This window comes from Emys orbicularis, chromosome 2 (genome assembly GCF_028017835.1).
Source record: "Emys orbicularis isolate rEmyOrb1 chromosome 2, rEmyOrb1.hap1, whole genome shotgun sequence".
Lineage (NCBI taxonomy): Eukaryota > Metazoa > Chordata > Testudines > Emydidae > Emys > Emys orbicularis.
The window spans coordinates 6,215,289-6,234,451 of record NC_088684.1 but is presented as its reverse complement, the minus strand read 5'-3'; positions in this window follow the sequence as shown (position 1 = coordinate 6,234,451).

The window sequence follows — 19,163 nt, the reverse complement described above, 5'->3', positions numbered from 1 at the left end:
GGACGATGATGTCACGCTCCGTCTGCAGGAGGAAGTGGGCTGCAGTTCCCGTGCTGGGTTCTGCAGAGGTGGGACCTGGGGAAGGCCAGAGAGGGAGACGCAATAACCTGGGATTTAGGAGAGATGGCATCAGAGTGTTGGCATACAGCGGCACCAGGCAATCGGAAGGTCTGGTGATGAGAGCGGCACGTATATACATAGTGAGATGAGCTGTGGCAGAAGTGGAGACCAGCTGAGTTACAGATCTAAGACGTGGGAGAAGGAGTATTACAGGTCAGGGATAATGCCAATATTAATACCTTACATACAGTCATGTAGCATCTTTCGTCCTCCAAACAGTGTGTCAAGCGAATATCCAGGAATCGCGTCACTCATGATTGAAATGCAGCCTCTGGGAGTGGCCTGCAGCAGCTATTTAACATCCCAATGCTACCCAGCCTAGGACAGCAGGTGAAGAGGAATATGAGCCTTTGTCTAGCTGAAATTGCAGTCAGCAAAATGTACATATCTAGGTTTGAAGTTAGCCTGGAGCAAGGGTTAAGACTTCTGTTCAATGAAAAATGCCACAGGACCTGTAATGACCACAAGGGTTAAGTACTTTTGGTATTAAATCTCATCTATAAGACAGCACCCCCTAACGGTGTGATGGAGAATTGCTTTGGAGTAGAGTGTCATCCATTGAATTCCCATACAATATATATGTTTTTCTTGGAGGTCTCCGATCCAAGTATTGACTAGTCCTAATTCTATTACTTTGGGCTGTGATCCTACCAGGCCTTACATACAAACTACTACAGCTACAGGTAGCATGGAAGGGATACAGCTTAGAGTTCATTCCCTCTAAAGCACCTGGCATTGGCCACTGTCAGAGACAGGACACTGGGCTAGATGGACCTTTGATCTGATCCAGTATGGCCGTTCTTATGTTCTTATGTATGTAAGGGAGGACATCTCACCAATTTGCAGACCTGGCAAACAGGCCAACTCTTTATACAACAGCTCAAGAAGCTTGGGGAATAGATTCAGGAAGGCATGAGAGGGACCAAGGGGTTTTATTTTATTTTACTTTTGGTTGCACAGTAGGTTCCCCTACAATCATTGGAAACATGGATGGAAGTCCTAGACTAAGTCACAAGTCAGATGAGTATGATGATCATAGTGTCGTTCCTTTGTGGCGATTTGATCACATCACATGAAACCTTCTCACCAATAGGTACAATTTGGCATCATATCTAGTTGGAGCCCCATGATTTTTTTTTTTTTTTGAAAATTTTCATTTTATTTTTCAATCATTTCATATTATTTCATTTTATCCTTCCCCCTGGGAGGGTGGGAGTCCCTCGGGGCGGAGGGGCAGGTCCTGCCCCCATGGTAGGTGAGAGGCCCTGGTGCGGGAGTTGGATCCTGCCCTGGGCGGGGTTGGAGAGCGAGCTCACCCCGCACTCACCCTGCAGAGGCAGCTCCCGTCCTGCAGGGCTGGGTGAGGCTACCTGCTCTGGGCATTGTGACTTGATGGATGGGGTCCGAGCGCCACTCACTCAGATTTGGCCATCATGATGGAGGGGTGGCCAGGCCAAATCTGAGTGGCACCGAAACCCTGTGTTCCAGGTTGCAAAGCCTGTAACAGGGGGCCGGGCCAGGCCCCCTGGGACAGGAGCTGCAGTACCCGCTGCTGTAGGGTGATTTTTTCTTTTCCGTTTTATGTCATTTTATACAATCTTACTCATTTTATTTTGTGTTATTTTACATTTGCAAAAAACCCATGAGGCTCTATCAACAGCTGTATAGCTGAGACGCATTCCTGGAGTACAGCAGCAGGGGGTGCTGCAGGTTAGGAATGAGGTGTATTAGCAGAACTGGTGCATGAAAGACTGTCCTGGTCCATAATAAGCCACAATCCTTCATTTTAAAGATGGATGGGGGAACGGACATGTTGCAACATGGACTCTAACCTTCTACCTTTGGTGTCTTCAGAATCGGCATGGCCGACGCTGAGAAACAAACACACATTGCGGATCTTTTTGGCTCTGTGCCACTCATTCATCATGAAACACAAACTCACGAAGGATGGTTACAGGTGCCATCACAAATCCAAATCTCAGCCCATGAATCTGTGGAGGGCAGAATTCAGAGCAAGCTTTGGTCTGAGTTTCCAAGCAAGCCAGGAAATCTAGGTTTGGAGTGATCCCAGGGGCAGCTGAGTGAGCTTGGGATGTGGCCGTTCAAGACGCCTGAGGTTAGAGCCAGTCAAGATCTTTTCACTAAAAAGCAATTTTGACCCCCAAATGGTTCTATGTTGAAAACACAAAGTTTCATAGAAAAAAAAATATTTTGGATGACATTTTTGCAGGTTTTTGTCAGCTGAGAACCAAACGCGTTTGGGTAAAAGGTCTGTGTGTTTCGCTTTTCAAAGACTTGAGAATGCCACAAATTGGTGATTTTTGAAAACTGACATTGCTTTCAAGTTGAGGTTTTTCATAAAAAAACAAACAAAAGGTTTGGGGGAAAGGCTGAGGAAAACAAAAGAAAACAAGTGCTCAGCATTTCTCACCAAAAATCATCTGTATTTTTCTACCAACTCAGCCTGAGCTCCAGCCTTTGACTGAGCCCAGCAATCAGGCTGAAGAGCCAGCCTTTCAAATGAGTTTTCACCTGAATTTGCAGCAAGCCTGCGTCTGGCTTTCCACTGAGGCTGAGCCTCGCTTTCAGAGCGAGGCTGGGCCCTGAGTTATGAAGCCCTAGTTACAGCATGACCCTGGAGGGTGACTTCTGGCATTACCCTTGAGGTGCATTTTGATACGAACCCTGAGGCTGAATTTGAATGCAAGCTGGGCCTGGTTCCCTCTGAAGCCCAGTGAATCCTGGCTACTTTGGTCACGCGTCCCTTACAGAGTGGAGGGTTGGTTCAAATTCCAAAGCAAACCATGGGAGACTGAAGCAACGGGGGACCTTCTCCACGAACTGCTGTGAACCGCCACTGAGTTCTAAGTGCCTCTGGTCCCTTCCTACTGAGTCAGGTTTGTGCCACCTCCCTCCGACCTGGCAAATCTTGATACAGTCTAAGTTGAGAACACTGCAGGGGGAATAAATAAATAAATCAGTCAAATAAGCCCACTGAAGTACCTGTGAATGCACCCAGGGGCTTGTCTGTGCTTCTTAGGATTGTAGATGGGCTGGGAAGACCAGCTTTTCCGAACACCGCTGCCCATAATTGTTTTTGCTTTGTATTTGTAATCACTGCTGGTAACGCCAAGCCTATGCCCCGCATGAAATGAAACACCCCCCTGGGGCTTTCCTATTTTCCTTCCTGCATTTATTTGCCATCTCACGTTTAGTGCCTTTCTACTTCTCAACAGGTTTATAATAACTTTGTTCTGCCTCACTACTTTCATTGCTCTCGTCCCCGGGTTATTTACCAATCAGAGGGACGGCTGCAGAAAGGGCAAACGGATGATGGAATTTAGAGCTCCGATGAGTTTATAAGAAAAGTACACATGCGCACATGCACCAACCCAGCAGGAAGGAGAAAGAGGTGATGAATGTATGCCAGTTAACAGCTGGACTTTGTCTAAACAGATAAAAATGGCCACACTGGGTCAGACCAAAGGTCCATCTAGCCCAGTATCCTGTCTCTGACAGTGGCCAATGCCAGCTCTTTCAGAGGGAATGAACAGAACAGGTGATCATCAAGTGATCCATCCCCTGTCGCCCATCCCCAGATAAGACAATCAGGGTACATTCAGGTACAGTGTATCCACCATTCTGGGTATGTCCAGATGGACCTTTGGTCTGACCCAGTATGGCCATTCTTATGTATTTCATCTCTCATACCATCCCTATTCCCAGTACATACAGACAGGGTGCATCAGCTTATCATGCCAATGAAATGTACAGATAAGATAGTCCTCTAGTGATGTGTATTATTTCAGGTGCATCTGAGTAGGACATTTCCATTAGCAAACTTAACATGTCCAGATGGAATTCATATGCCACCCAACATTACAGGGGCAGCATATCTCTCTTGTCGCCAACTGTTCTAATTACTTCTGGGTAGAGGAACAAAACATTCCCACTGCACGCGCTCACAGCAGACCTGCCATGTCACTGAATGTTGCAGGAATCGTCAGGTAGTCTGTTCCATAAGGCCAATGAAGGTAGAAGACATTCATTCTATCGCTCTGCATTCCAGGAACGTTCCATCGTTATTACACAGCTGCTTTTCATCAGCAGACACTTCATAATCTTCAGAGGATCACAATGGTCCCCTCTGGCCTTGGAATCTATGAATGTACTCGCCTTGCATGTGAGGTAGGGCAGGGTTCTTAGTCTCTTCTTGCAGCTGGTGACCTGAAGTACAGAAGAGCTAATTGACTTGCCCACCATCTGTGAGAGAGCAGGGACTTGAATCTAGCTCTCGTAAGTCCTTGGGTAGTACCTGCACCACTGGACCATTCTCTATGACAGGGGCTGCTGGTGACTGCAGGTCTGGTGAGGTAGGGACTGGATGCGAACAGAGCTTTGGGTACACAGAATTACCCCTTGGCACTCAAACTGAACTATTTCTGGAGTATAAAACTTCAGATAACTTTTTTTCCCCAGCTCAGCACTTGTGGGCTCCAGCCAGGATTAGAAACAAGAGAGGCAACATAGCATTAGGTGATCTGCCTCTTCTTTCATATGGCAAGCCAAGGGACTAGCAGTGTTCAGGTAACCAAGGCCACACTAGTGAGCCAGCAAATAGCTTTGCAAGTGTCTCAGTGTAAGTCTGAGATGCCATCTGCAAACAATCAAAGCAGGCACTGCTGTACAATGTGGGCCATAGTTTGTGACTGGTGTCCAGCGTCACATTGTGCTTTGTCTCTCATCTTCTGGAGGTGTAAGAGATGGCAGCATCTGCCGCGCGATCTTCTGAAGTGGTTCAAAGTACAGGGTTGCCAACCTGGTATTTAAAAATACTGGACAGACCTCAGGTGTCCCCAATCTTGACTTGAACCTCGGGGGACAAGTCCCTTTCCCAGCACCCCCAGGCTGCCGAGAACCTAGGGCCTCATGTGCTTGGCCTGCAGCCACTGCAACTCCTCTTGAGGATCTGCAGGGGCACCAGGAGCTGAGTTGGAGGCTGCAGTTGCTGCTCTTTGCCTGCTGCAGCACTGTGCACCCTGCTGGGGAAGTTGGCAGAGAGTCTACGAGCGGGAAGGCTACTGTACGGGGAGATTTTGGCAAACCAGTAAAGTGCCTGAAACCACTAGGGCTTATTGTTAAAGGCGGCCTAGTCAGCAAGCTGTAAATTGGCCATTCAGCAATCTCAGCTTGACCAAGGCAGGAGGGGAGGGGGTTTGAGGTGCCTCAGAAAGGGCAGTTTGACCCCGCGTCCTTCCTGATAAGAATTGTGTTGAAGTTGCTGATACATGCATTTGAAAAGAGCAGGATGTGCCCCAGGAATGTCTATTGGGGTCTCAAGGCTGCAAACTCTGGAAAAACCCACACCTGGTTAATCAATAATCAGAAGGAGCCTCTTGCTTGCCCATTGGAACTGCTTGCTTAACAAGTTTTCTTTAAGGGACCTGTCATTCTATTACTAATGTATAAATAAGGGGAAAAAGCTTGAGATAGTTGGACTCATTTGGGGACTCTTTTGGACTCTCCCTCTGGATACATCTTGCGGTCCCCACCGGCAGATGGAAGATTTGGCCACTGGAAGCCTGCCGCTGTGTCACTCGAGAGCCACAGTCAGCTTTGGTAATGATCAAGGGTTGGGGGTGTTTGATTAATCTTGTTGCGGACGTGTGTAAGCGCTTGAGACTAAGTAAAGTTTAGCTTTAAGTGAAAGCACTCTCGTGTTGTCCTGTTTGTGCCAGCCATCTATCGGTTGGACGGCCGTGTCTCCCCTGTTTTTTTTCCTGACACCACCTCGCACAGAGTAAAAGTTACCAAGAGCTTTGGGTTGAAAGAACCCCGGGTAACAGCTACAACCAGGGAGTACTGACCCCCCCTGCCAGACAGAGCCCCTTCAGCGCAGCTCCAGGGCACGCAGCCCCATCCACTTGCCCTACCAGACAGAGCCTGTGCAGGGAAACCAGACAGGGCTGCCCTCAAGGGCTGGAGTCAGTAGCGGGCATGGTGGAGGGGGTGTAACATCTCAAGTAGGGGATTGCTCGTTGGAGCTATGCCATCAGCGATGAAGGCTTGTTCAAAATATCACCTTGGGCATTACGTGAGGTGGACAAGTCTAGCGAGAAGCCTGGAAATGATGGCGAATACAGGCAGCGAAGATGCAGGGCAGTAGCTGCAGTTAGCTACCCGAGTTGAGGGAAGTCATTGAGAAAGACTCAGCGTCTCGGACCGCATAGCACAAAGCCAGTACTGTTAGACCAGGAAAAGGTTTGGGGTACTGCGCCTCCCTCTCATCCCAGTGGGACAAGGCATTCTCTGGGGCATTCGTTCGTTCACTTGAGGTCTTCACTGAACACTGACAAGGACAGAGGTGGAACCCGTCTGGCTCACCTGGGTATTAGTATTGTTAAAATAGGGATTTGAGTTATAAAAATATGTTTAGACTTTATTGTATGACTGTAAGTTGCTGCCTGCATTAATCTCACTTAGAATGACTGTAGCCGGTGTTATAAGGTAATATGCAAGTATTTTCTCTGTAACTGTACAGCATCAGATAGCAGAGAAGCATTAATACTAGTCTCCACCAGGAGGTCTTATCTCTTGGCTAACCAAGAAGGCCCATCAACACCAGACTAACTATTGTGGAACAGCAGAGGACAAAAGACTGTGTTGATTGCTTTCCCCACACCGCCATCCGCATGAAGAGGAGGTGTGCAAGTGAATTCCTCCCATCAGGTGAACTGGCAGCTCAGAGAATGGGAATGGGATACATCTCCCTAACAAGAAAGTGTATCTTTGCGCTGCTTGGACTCTTGAGGGCAAAGTTTGCTAGGCATAAGGAAGAAATCGCCATTGGTTAGCCTGGATTAGCCCTAAGGGACATATAAAGCTTGCTTATTACAGAACCTACTATTACCTTTTGAAATTTAAGACTATAGCTCATTTGTGTATATAGATGCTCCCCGGGTTGCGCAAACCCAACTTACGGAAATCCAGACTTACGGAAAAAGTTCTGCAAGTTCCGTAAGCGCATTTTTTTTTTTTTTGCATAATTGTCGGAGATACGTTCCTAACTTACGCAAAATTTGATTTACGCAAGTCATTCCAGAATGGAACGCTTGCGTAAGTCGGGGAGCTTCTGTATATATTTACCTGCTTTAACCTTGTAAATAACTCTCTTACTTCCTTTTCCTAGTAAATTTAGTATATAAAGATTTATTAGAGAATTGGCTACAAGCATTGTGTTTGGTGTGAGATCTAAGGTGCAACTGACCTGGAGTAAGCAACTGGTCGTTTGGGACTGTGAGTAACCTGAATTTTGTTGTGATTTTTGGTGTAAGGGACCATCTAGCACAAAGGCAAGCTTAACTGGGTTGTGAGATGGATCAGTGTATCCAAGGGGACTGTCTGTAACTCCATGTTCATAGAATCATAGAATCATAGAATATCAGGGTTGGAAGGGACCTCAGGAGGTCATCTAGTCCAACCCCCTGCTCAAAGCAGGACCAATTCCCAACTAAAACATCCCAGCCAGGGCTTTGTCAAGCCGGGCCTTAAAAACCTCCAAGGAAGGAGATTCCACCGCCTCCCTAGGTAAAGCATTCCAGTGCTTCACCACCCTCCTAATGAAATAGAGTTTCCTAATATGCAACCTAGACCTCCCCCATTGCAACTTGAGACCATTGCTCCTTGTTCTGTCATCTGCCACCACTGAGAACAGCCAAGCTCCATCCTCTTTGGAACCCCCCCTCAGGTAGTTGAAAGCAGCTATCAAATCCCCCCTCATTCTTCTCTTCTGGAGACTAAACAATCCCAGTTCCCTCAGCCTCTCCTCATAAGTCATGTGCTCTAGACCCCTAATCATTTTTGTTGCCCTCCGCTGGACTCTTTCCAATATTTCCACATCCTTTTTGTAGTGTGGGGCCCAAAACTGGACACAGTACTCCAGATGAGGCCTCACCATTGTCGAATAAAGGGGAACGATCACGTTCCTCGATCTGCTGGCAATGCCCCTACTTATACAGCCCAAAATGCCGTTAGCCTTCTTGGCAACAAGGGCACACTGTTGACTCATATCCAGCTTCTCGTCCACTGTGATCCCTAGGTCCTTTTCTGCAGAACTGCTACCTAGCCATTCGGTCCCTAGTCTGTAGCAGTGCATAGGATTCTTCCGTCCTAAGTGCAGGACTCTGCACTTGTCCTTGTTGAACCTCATCAGGTTTTTTTTGGCCCAATCCTCTAATTTGTCTAGGTCCCTCTGTATCTGATCCCTACCCTCCAGCGTATCTACCACGCCTCCCAGTTTAGTGTCATCTGCAAACTTGCTGAGAGTGCAGTACACACCATCCTCCAGATCATTAATAAAGATATTAAACAAAACCGGCCCCAGGACCGACCCTTGGGGCACTCCGCTTGAAACCGGCTGCCAACTAGACATGGAGCCATTGATCACTACTCGTTGAGCCCGACGATCTAGCCAGCTTTCTATCCACCTTACAGTCCATTCATCCAGCCCATACTTCTTTAACTTGGCGGCAAGAATACTGTGGGTGACCGTATCAAAAGCTTTGCTAAAGTCAAGGAATAACACATCCACTGCTTTCCCCTCATCCACAGAGCCAGTTATCTCATCATAGAAGGCAATTAGGTTAGTCAGGCATGACTTTCCCTTGGTGAATCCATGCTGACTGTTCCTGATCACTTTCCTCTCCTCTGAGTGTTTCATAATTGATTCCTTGAGGACCTGCTCCATGATCTTTCCAGGGACTGAGGTGAGGCTGACTGGCCTGTAGTTCCCCGGATCCTCCTTCTCCCCTTTTTTAAAGATGGGCACTACATTAGCCTTTTTCCAGTCATCCGGGACCTCCCCCGATCGCCATGAGTTTTCAAAGATGATGGCCAATGGCTTCGCAATCACATCCGCCAACTCCTTTAGCACCCTCGGATGCAGCGCATCCGGCCCCATGGATTTGTGCTCATCCAGTTTTTCTAAATAGTCCCGAACCACTTCTTTCTCCATGGAGGACTGGTCACCTCCTCCCCATACTGTGCTGCCCAGTCCAGCAGTCTGGGAGCTGACCTTGTTTGTGAAGACAGAGGCAAAAAAAGCATTGAGCTTTTTTACATTAGCTTTTTCCACATCCTCGGTCACTAGGTTGCCTCCCTCATTCAGTAAGGGGCCCACACTTTCCTTGACTTTCTTCTTGTTGCTAACATACCTGAAGAAACCCTTCTTGTTACTCTTAACATCTCTTGCTAGTTGCAACTCCAAGTGCGATTTGGCCTTCCTGATTTCACTCTTGCATGCCTGAGCAATATTTTTATACTCCTCCCTGGTCATTTTTCCAATCTTCCACTTCTTGAAAGCTTCTTTTTTGCGTTTAAGGTCAGCAAGGATTTCACTGTTAAGCCAAGCTGGTCGCCTGCCATATTTACTATTCTTTCTACACGTCGGGATGGTTTGTTCCTGCAACCACAATAAAGGTTCTTTAAAATACAGCCAGCTCTCCTGGACCCCTTTGCCCTTCATGTTATTCTCCCAGGGGATCCTGCCCATCTGTTCCCTGAGGGAGTCAAAGTCTGCTTTTCTGAAGTCCAGGGTCCGTATTCTGCTGCTCTCCTTTCTTCCTTGTGTCAGGATCCTGAACTCGACCATTTCATTGTCACTGCCTCCCAGGTTCCCATCCACTTTTGCTTCCCCTACTAATTCTTCCCTGTTTGTGAGCAGCAGGTCAAGAAAAGCTCTGCCCCTAGTTGGTTCCTCCAGCACTTGCACCAGGAAATTGTCCCCTACACTTTCCAAAAACGTCCTGGATTTTCTGTGCACCGCTGTATTGCTCTCCCAGCAGATATCAGGGTGATTAAAGTCTCCCATGAGAACCAGGGCCTGCGATCTAGCAACTTCTGTTAGTTGCCGGAAGAAAGCCTCGTCCACTTCATCCCCCTGGTCTGGTGGTCTATAGCAGACTCCGACCACGACATCACCCTTGTTGCTCACACTTCTCAACTTTATCCAGAGACTCTCAGGTTTTTCTGCAGTTTCATACCGGAGCTCTGAGCAGTCATACTCCTCTCTTACATACAATGCAACTCCCCCACCTGTTCTGCCCTGCCTGTCCTTTCTGAACAGTTTATATCCATCCATGACAGTACTCCAGTCATGTGAGTTATCCCACCAAGTCTCTGTTATTCCAATCGCATCATAGTTCCCTGACTGTGCCAGGACTTCCAGTTCTCCCTGCTTGTTTCCCAGGCTTCTTGCATTTGTGTATAGGCACTTAAGATAACTCATCTATCGTCCCTCTTTCTCAGTATGAGACAGGAGTCCTCCCCTCTTGCGCTCTCCTGCTCTTGCTTCCTCCCAGGATCCCATTTCCCCACTTACCTCAGGGCTTTAGTCTCCTTCCCCCGGTGAACCTAGTTTAAAGCCCTCCTCACTAGGTTAGCCAGCCTGCTTGCGAAGATGCTCTTCCCTCTCTTCGTTAGGTGGAGCCCGTCTCTGCCTAGCACTCCTCCTTCTTGGAACACCATCCCATGGTCGAAGAATCCAAAGCCTTCTCTCCGACACCACCTGCGTAGCCATTCGTTGACTTCCACGATTCGACGGTCTCTACCCAGGCCTTTTCCTTGCACAGGGAGGATGGACGAGAACACCACTTGCGCCTCAAACTCCTTTATCCTTCTTCCCAGAGCCACGTAGTCTGCAGTGATCCGCTCAAGGTCATTCTTGGCAGTATCATTGGTTCCCACGTGGAGAAGCAGGAAGGGGTAGCGATCCGAGGGCTTGATGAGTCTCGGCAGTCTCTCCATCATATCGTGTATCCTAGCTCCTGGCAAGCAGCAGACCTCTCGGTTTTCCCGGTCGGGGCGGCAGATAGATGACTCAGTCCCCCTGAGGAGAGAGTCCCCGACCACCATCACCCTCCTCCTCCTCTTGGGAGTGGTGGTTGTGGAACCCTCATCCCTAGGACAGTGCATCTTTTGCCTTCCAATCGGTGGAGTCTCCTTCTGCTCCCTTCCTTCAGATGTGTCATCTAGTCCACTCTCCGCATTAGTACCTGTAGAGAGAACATGGAAACGATTGCTCACCTGTATCTCCATTGCTGGTACATGGACGCTCCTCTTTCTCCTTCTGGAGGTCATATGCTGCCAAACGTCTTCACCATCCTTCTGTCCCTGCTGCACCTGCTCTGAATCTTCAGAACATTGTGGCCGTAGAAGCATCTCCTGACATCTGTCCAGGAAATCTTCATTTTCCCTTATGCAACGCAGAGTCGATACTCGTTTCTCCAGACCTCGAACCTTCTCTTCCAATATGGAGACCATCTTTCACTTTGTACAGACAAAGTCGCTTCTGTCCTGTGGAAGAAAGACAAACATGGCACAACCTGTGCAGGTTACAACAGCTGATCGCTCACCTTCCATATCACCTTCCTCTTAAGAGCTTCCTCAGCTGTTGCAGTAACTACTCAGAGAAACCCACAGATGAAAGCCTCAGTGCGCTCTCCCCAGGCAAACTCCCTCTGTTAGCCTCTGCTGTTCGCCGCTCAGCTGGTTCGCTGCTGACTGCCCGTATATACCAGTCAGGCCCACTCAAGGCCCACCTGGAACAAAGCACTCCCACTTCAAACTTTTCAAACAAACAAGCAAGCAATCAAGCACACGGTCAAACTGACAAACTGTCCCAGTTAAGGCTGTTATAGTGCTTAAGGAGTTTACATCTGATAATTGGTTGGTGGAATCAAAGTATAGAACTCACAACCAATTTGGGGTTTGTGCTCTGGTGCTTAAGAGTATGGCCTGAGGTTGGGGCTCATGCCTTTGAGCTACTGATGGGCAGCTTGGCAATGCCCTTTAGTGGCTGTTCCACAGAGAGGCTGTTAAGGCTCTTTCCCCACTCTGGCACTTCGAGTGCAGAAGGTGGGGGCCCGCAAGCACTCCAAAAAATAATACTGGCCACTCCAGGCTTGTATTAAACTCCCAAGATTACAGCTTTTCTCTGACCTTGGCTTGGTAGATACTGCCACCACCCAAGTGCAGAACCCTTTTGAGAGCCCAGGAAGGCGCACTTGGGAATTCCTTCCTGCGGGGTACCCTCAAGCCCTTTCAACCCCCACCCCCTCCGGGGAAGAGCTGAGAAAGGAAGAAAAAAGGAAATCAGCTGTTGCCACCAGCTAATTAAACAACACGTGCACAAACCTTTTAAGAAACAAAAATCCAATTCTGTTCTTAAAAAACGTAAATTTTATTAAAAAAAAGAAAGAAAGAAAGAAAATACATCTGGGCACTCAGGCTATTGCTAGATTTTAAAAAAGCAACTACAAGGATTAAGCACCAAGAATAGCTTTCTTGAGGTCTATCTTAAAGGTTACAAGCAAAACAAAAGCACCTGGGGTTAGCACAGAGGAGTCCACAAGCTTTAAAGAAATAAAATGAGATAAACCTAATTGCATCTTCCTGGACATTCCCTGATCTACTTACATATCTGGGGTTTCAAATGAGTAATTTCTAGGTATGATACTGAGGATTTTTCATACCTGGTCCCAAACTTCTTACAGCATAGCTGCTGCCCTGTCCGCCTCTCCCTGGGAGAACAACAACAGACAGACAAAAGGGGAGTCTTTTCTCAATTTTAAAAAGTTCTAGCCTTTCCGTTGGCTCTTTTGGCCAGGTGCCCACTCACTTCTTTTACCTATGCATAGCAGTGAGACTTTTTAACCCTTTACAAGTAAAGCAAGTAGAGAACAGCTACTAAGAGGGATTTTATAGCTAACTGGCTGGCTGGGTGTCCATAAAAGGGAGCTCCCCCCACCCCATTCATTTATCACGGAGGCTAAAGGACATGTGATACTAAAAGAGGTGTTCCTACAGCTCAAGTGGTGGAGGCCGGTCCCCTTGGTGATGAAAAATCTAGTTTCTAGTACCAGATCCCTAGTTGTGTGTGTCTTTCTCTGTCTCTGAGTGAGAGAGATTTATTCAGCAATTGAGTCTACTATCTGCAACACGTGGATCTGAGAGCACAGATCAACCGCAGAACTTTTGGATGCTAGTTCAAGCGGAACCTTTGAATCTTTGGAAATTCATCATCATTATTAAAATAAAACTCTTTGAATGTCAACACTCCACCCCCAACTCCACACGCCACACATACTCACACAAAATTATACTTTACTTTTCCTTGTTCTAATTACAAAGCATTACTCATCAGAATGTCAAGATTTTATTACTCAGTATGACACAATTTCTTTATTATCTAACCCTAACAAAAAGAAAGAATAGAAAAAGAAGTTACTTGGGGGAGAGACAAAAAAAACCTTCTAATAACGAATGACTTTATTTTAAGAAGGAACTCTGACTTCAGATAATTATTTTCTCACAATTAGAGTTTTTGGTTAAAACGTTAATATTGGGTTTTGTTTTTTTTTAACTAATGCCACATGAAGTAATTTTGTAATTAGAATAAACATGTCGTTTCTGTGATTAATTCCTTTTAATTAGAACTAAACTGCAGAAAAGTTTTATCATTTCAAGTAAAAGTTAATGGAGATATCCTATCTCCCAGAACTGGAAGGGACCTTGAAAGGTCATCAAGTCCAGCCCCCTGCCTTCACTAGCAGGACCAAGTACTGATTTTGCCCTAGATTCCTAAGTGGCCCCCTCAAGGATTGAACTCACAACCCTGGGTTTAGCAGGCCAATGCTCAAACCACTGAGCTATCCCTCCCCTTATATCTAAGTCAGATAATATATTGATTAGTGAGGCATTCGTGGGGGAAGGCTTCTTTTTTGTTCTTTAATGGTTCAGTGTGTGCGTGTGTGTGTGTGTGTTCCTAATGTCAGTCACTTTTCACCTCTCATTGAGCCTCCTTTCTCTGTCACTTTTTGGAAGAAAATCGAGTCTCCGAGCCCAATTTCAACTCAGGTGATTCCCTTCTGTCTCCTGAAATTCCTCCTTCAATTTCCCCTGGCTACACTGCTCATCACTCGCTACCCTAAATATTTCTGCAGCTTGCCTAGCCAGAATGGGTCCCATTCCACCCCAGAGGTGGCTGCATTTCAGTAAGTGGTGAAGTGATTACTCACATGACAGAGAGTTGTGAGATCTTTCGGGATGAAAAGTGCTAAATATAAGAGATTTTTATTACCTACAGATGAGAAACAATTTGGACAGGTGCAGTGAGCCTTTGATTGCAAGGACATCGGGACCCTGGGGTGACTCCATTGTACTAAGTGGCATTATAGCAGGGATGAATTTGGTGATGTGGGACTGTGGATGACTAGAGGATTTCAATCTCCTAGGAGGACCATGATGAAGAGTTCTAGCATCTCCTGGGCATGAAAATGGCAAAGATAGTTAGTCCCTGAGAGTTACTTTCTTCTCTTGCGGATTGTCCAGCAAGGATGAGTTTGTAGCTAAGGCACTGGATTAGAACTCAGGAGATCTGGATTTAAATCTTGGCTCTGCGACAGGCTTCCTGTCTGACGCATGCTAGCTACTTATTCTCGCTGTCCTCAGCTCCCCAGCTGTAGAGTGGGGCGATATTACCAACCTGTTTTGAATCCATTCATGTTTGTGAGGTGCTCAGGGACTATGGTAATGAAGTCATATCAAAGGGTGGGCAATACACACAAATTGCTAGTCTCCCAGATCCTTTTCTGGACTGCTAACATGTGAACGGAATGTAATTTAGTCGGTGTTGGCATGTCTCCCTTTGGTGGTAGTTCCTGGCCACTTTTCCATCTGCGGCTAATACCTACAAGCTCTTCTAAGGCCAGGTCTACACTAAAAAGTTAGGTCAACCCAGCGATGTCGCTCACGGGTATGAAAAGTCCCCACCCTTGAGCAGCCTAGCGAAGCTGACCTAACCCCCAGTATAGACAGTGCTAGGTCAATGGAAGAATTCCTTCGTCGACCACGCTATCACTTCTCTGGAAGGGAGCCCCTCCCAGCCCTGTAGTGCAGTGGTGCCCAAACATGTCCTGTTGCGCCCCACCATACGAGTAATGGAATCTGTCTGTGCCCCCCTTCTATGCCTGCACAGTGGGCTCAGCAGAGGAACTTGGGCTAAAGGCGGAGCGGAGGGCTGAACTGGGGTAGGGGGAGGAGCTGGCGTTACAGGCGGAGCTGGGCTGGGACAGAGAGGGATTGAGGGCAGAGCAGGGGGCGGAGCAGGGGGCGGAGCGGAGCTGGGCTGGGGGCGGAACAGGGGGCGGAGCTGGGCTGGGGTGGAGCTGGGCAAGGGGAGAGTGGGGCGGGGTGGCGCTCCTTCCTCAGAGCCCCATGGGGGCTGGTCCAGGTCCTGCCATGCGCCCCCTTGAATGTTCCTCTGCACCCCCTAGGGGGCGCACCCCACAGTTTGGGGACCACTGCCGTAGTGAGTGTCTGCACTGAAGCGCTACAGCGGTGCAGCTGCTGTGTAGACACAGGCTAAGTCAAGTGGTAGAGGTCTGTGCGGTGGGAGCTGAAGATTCCCACATTCAGTCCCACCTGGTCGCCACGGCACCTGGAGGTATGTAGTCACGGTGCCTCATAACAGCACAAGATGTTATCTTCTCGCCCAGTGCCTGCAGGCTCCCCCTTGCTGAAAGCAGGTTGGAGGGAGGTGTTCATCACAACCAGCCCGAGAATGCCGATTTCTAACCTCCCACACAGCAGGGTGTGCAGCACACCTCGGGTTCATCCTCGCTGTGTTTGCAAAACGCATGCAAAGAGCAACTAAGCACTGGGCTAAATTATCCCAAGACCCATTGGGGCTGGGGGGAGAGGAAGGGAAACCGAGGCATTTCAAATTACTGAGCGGCACAGCCTGGAAGCAGATTCCTGGGAAGTGGCTACTGAACAAATGAGGAATGACACCTTCATGGCAGGGGGCTGGGAGGATGAATTAATTAATTAGCGACTGTTTGTAAAGCTCAGCGTATGATTGTACTGGGCACCAGGGAACGACTGCTGTATTAAAGGGGAAGCAGCGCATTATCTATTTAGCTTACATACCTTCTCGCTGTCGTATCTGAGCACGTCACAGTCTCTAATTTATGTATCCTGCCGGCACCGTTGTGAGGCAGGCAATGCCATTAACCCCATTTTAAGGCTGGGATAATGAGGCAGAGAATGGGTAAGGCCTAGATTTGTAAGGGTATTTAGGTGTCTAACTCCCATTGAAATCGGTGGCAGTGAGGCACCTAAATACCTTTAAAAATCTGACCCCAAAGGGCACACAGAAATGCTGTGGCAGAGCAGGGCATCGAATCGGGTCTCCTACATAGCAGGCATCACTGGACCATCCTACTTCTCTGATTCTGCTTCCCTCACATTCGATGATCCCCTTATCCCCGCAGGGCTAGCTTGCACCGGCTACCCAACGAGAAAGATTTTCTTTTGGCTTGTTGAGCAATGAATGGAGGCACGTTTTGGGGGGTCCTTTTATTATAGCGCTGGAAGGGTGACTGCTTGCCCGCCCTGTGTGTGACGCACGACAGCCAGCCATGCCTCCCTGGCCGGTAACACAGCCCAGCCCTCGCAGACACGCACTAGGTTTGCACTAGGCTTGTGTCCTGCCAGTGTTGTACTTTACCAAAGGGATTTTGTGTTGTGGCAGAACCACAAGCTCACTCCTTGTTCTTGTGAGTCCTTGGCATCAAAGCGGTGCCAGGAGCCCGTTCAGTACCTGCTTCATAGAGTTTGAAGCCAGAAGGGACCAGGGAATTTGGACACTTGGATGATACCAGCAGTGGAACTATGCCCCATGCTGCAGAGGAAGGCAACCCCGCCTCTGCCCCAAGGTCCCTGCTAATCAGACCTGGGGGGAAATTCCTTCCTGACCCCCCAGTCTGGCAATCGGTTAGACCCTGAGCATGCGAGCAAGACACACCAGCCAGGTGCCTAGAAAGGATGCTCTGTATCACCCCATACGTGGTTGGAGAATCTCTTTGGCTGTGGCATAGGGAAGGGATGGAAACCCCATTCCTTGAGATGTTTAGAAACTAGGCTGGCTAAAGCATCAGAGAATACAGAGAAGGACACAAAGATCGACTGATGAACACTGTTAGCCTCTGATTTCTGACCTGGTTTATTATATAGAAAGTGTTTAGGCAAATACATGTTAGAACGTGCGTTCAAGAGATAAGAGTAAAAATGAAGATGGCTGAGATGCAAGTAGAGGAACACGCCTAGCAAGAAGGTGATATCTAGCAAAGCCTATACGGGGGTCATGAATGGGCATCTCTAGCATGGGGATGTAAGGGCCAAAGACCTCAAACCCCGGCCCATTAGCTCCCATGCGGCCCTCACACGCTGGCTGGCTGGCTGGCTAGAGCTACTGGAACTGAGGGGCTAGCAGAACTCTGACCCCTTCCAGAAGCACCGCCCATGAGGATCCTGATTGGGGAAGATGACCGGCCCCACCGATTGGCCGGACCGTACTATTTAAGCCAGAAAGAGGCATAGGAAGCTATCTGAGCAATTGAGACATTTCCTGGCTGGCTGTTGCACTGGACCCGATTCTTGAATGATCCCTGGTTTCTGATTTTGGTTCTGATCCCTGGACTGTGATTCTGGCTTTGACCCCTGGCTTTGACTCTGGCTCTGACCACTAGGTAGGGTGACCAGATAGCAAATGTGAAAAATCAGGACAGGGGTTGGGGAGGTGGGGTACTAGGTGCCGATATAAAACAAAGCCCTGAATATTGCGACTGTCCCTATAAAACTGGGACATCTGGTCACCCTACCACCGGTCCTGACAGTGGGTTAGCGTTAGGAAGTGACCTAGTGTCATTTTACAATATGTGTCTTATGACAGACAAAGGCGACCGTGAAGAAGCAAAACCAAGTTAAAACAGTAGATTTGGGGGGAATTCTGAGTACAGGTACCCATGGAGCTAACCACATGGATGTATGGAGCGTACTGGAAGGGGGTGGACCCAGATGACTTAGGCCAACCTCGGAAGGAGAGCTATGGAGAGCTGGAATACCAAACAAGGTTTCCTGGAACACCACACATGGAATATCATCAGATACGGTCCCAGACCTTTGTGGGTGTCAGAGGGAAAAGTTGTATAAAGAAGTTGTGTGTCCAACCTTTAGTGGGCACAGTGGGAGGTTGGTGTGAACTGGACCATGACTTCCGATTTATGTTGTACTCCACTGACTAATTTCTTCTGTCTGTATTCCCTTGGTCTCCAGGGGTTCGTCAGTCTAACAGCACAAGGGGCTTTTCTGTTGTACGGCTCTTGTTCATAGAATCATAGAATATCAGGGTTGGAAGGGACCTCAGGAGGTCATCCAGTCCAACTCCCTGCTCAAAGCAGGACCAATCCCCAACTAAATCATCCCAGCCAGGGCTTTGTCAAGCCTGACCTTAAAAATCTCTAAGGAAGGAGATTCCACCACCTCCCTAGGTAACCCATTCCAGTGCTTCACCACTCTCCTAGTGAAAAAGTTTTTCCTAATATCCAACCTAAGGTTGCATTAATGCTGTGCTTTATCTGGATGATAAATAAAGCTTTTATGTCGCTATTCCTGCGATTCACCAACCTCTTCTGTTAACAAACTTAGGTAGCCGCAAGACAAAGAACCCATTAGCTGGGACTAGTGCGCTTTGCGCCCCAAGTAATGTTCAAGCTACAACTAGCAGGTCTTTTTCAGCTCTAACTCCTGCAGCATGATTCATTCCCTCAGGTGCAAAACAGTTCCCGTGCACCTGTAATTCTCCTGGACATTTTTGCAACTCCTGGGGAAACAGACGGCGTTTTCACGTGCTTCTCGGTTTGGCTGGGGGCTCCAGGGACACAGCCTGACCCTTTCGCCTTGCCGCTGCTGCTGCTGGGACATTCGCTTGAATTAATCAACCCACTGGCAGCACTTGAACAGAACAGAAGCATCACATTGGAGGCATAGAGAGATTGTTTTTTTCTCTCAAATGTCAGCTCATCAGCTGTGAGTTATTTCCCCTGGAGGATCCAGATGCTCCGTCAGAGGCAGGTGTAATTCAGCGAACTCTTGTAGGTGTTAAAGTTGGTTCCAAACACATTGGAAGAGAGAGAGAGAGAGAT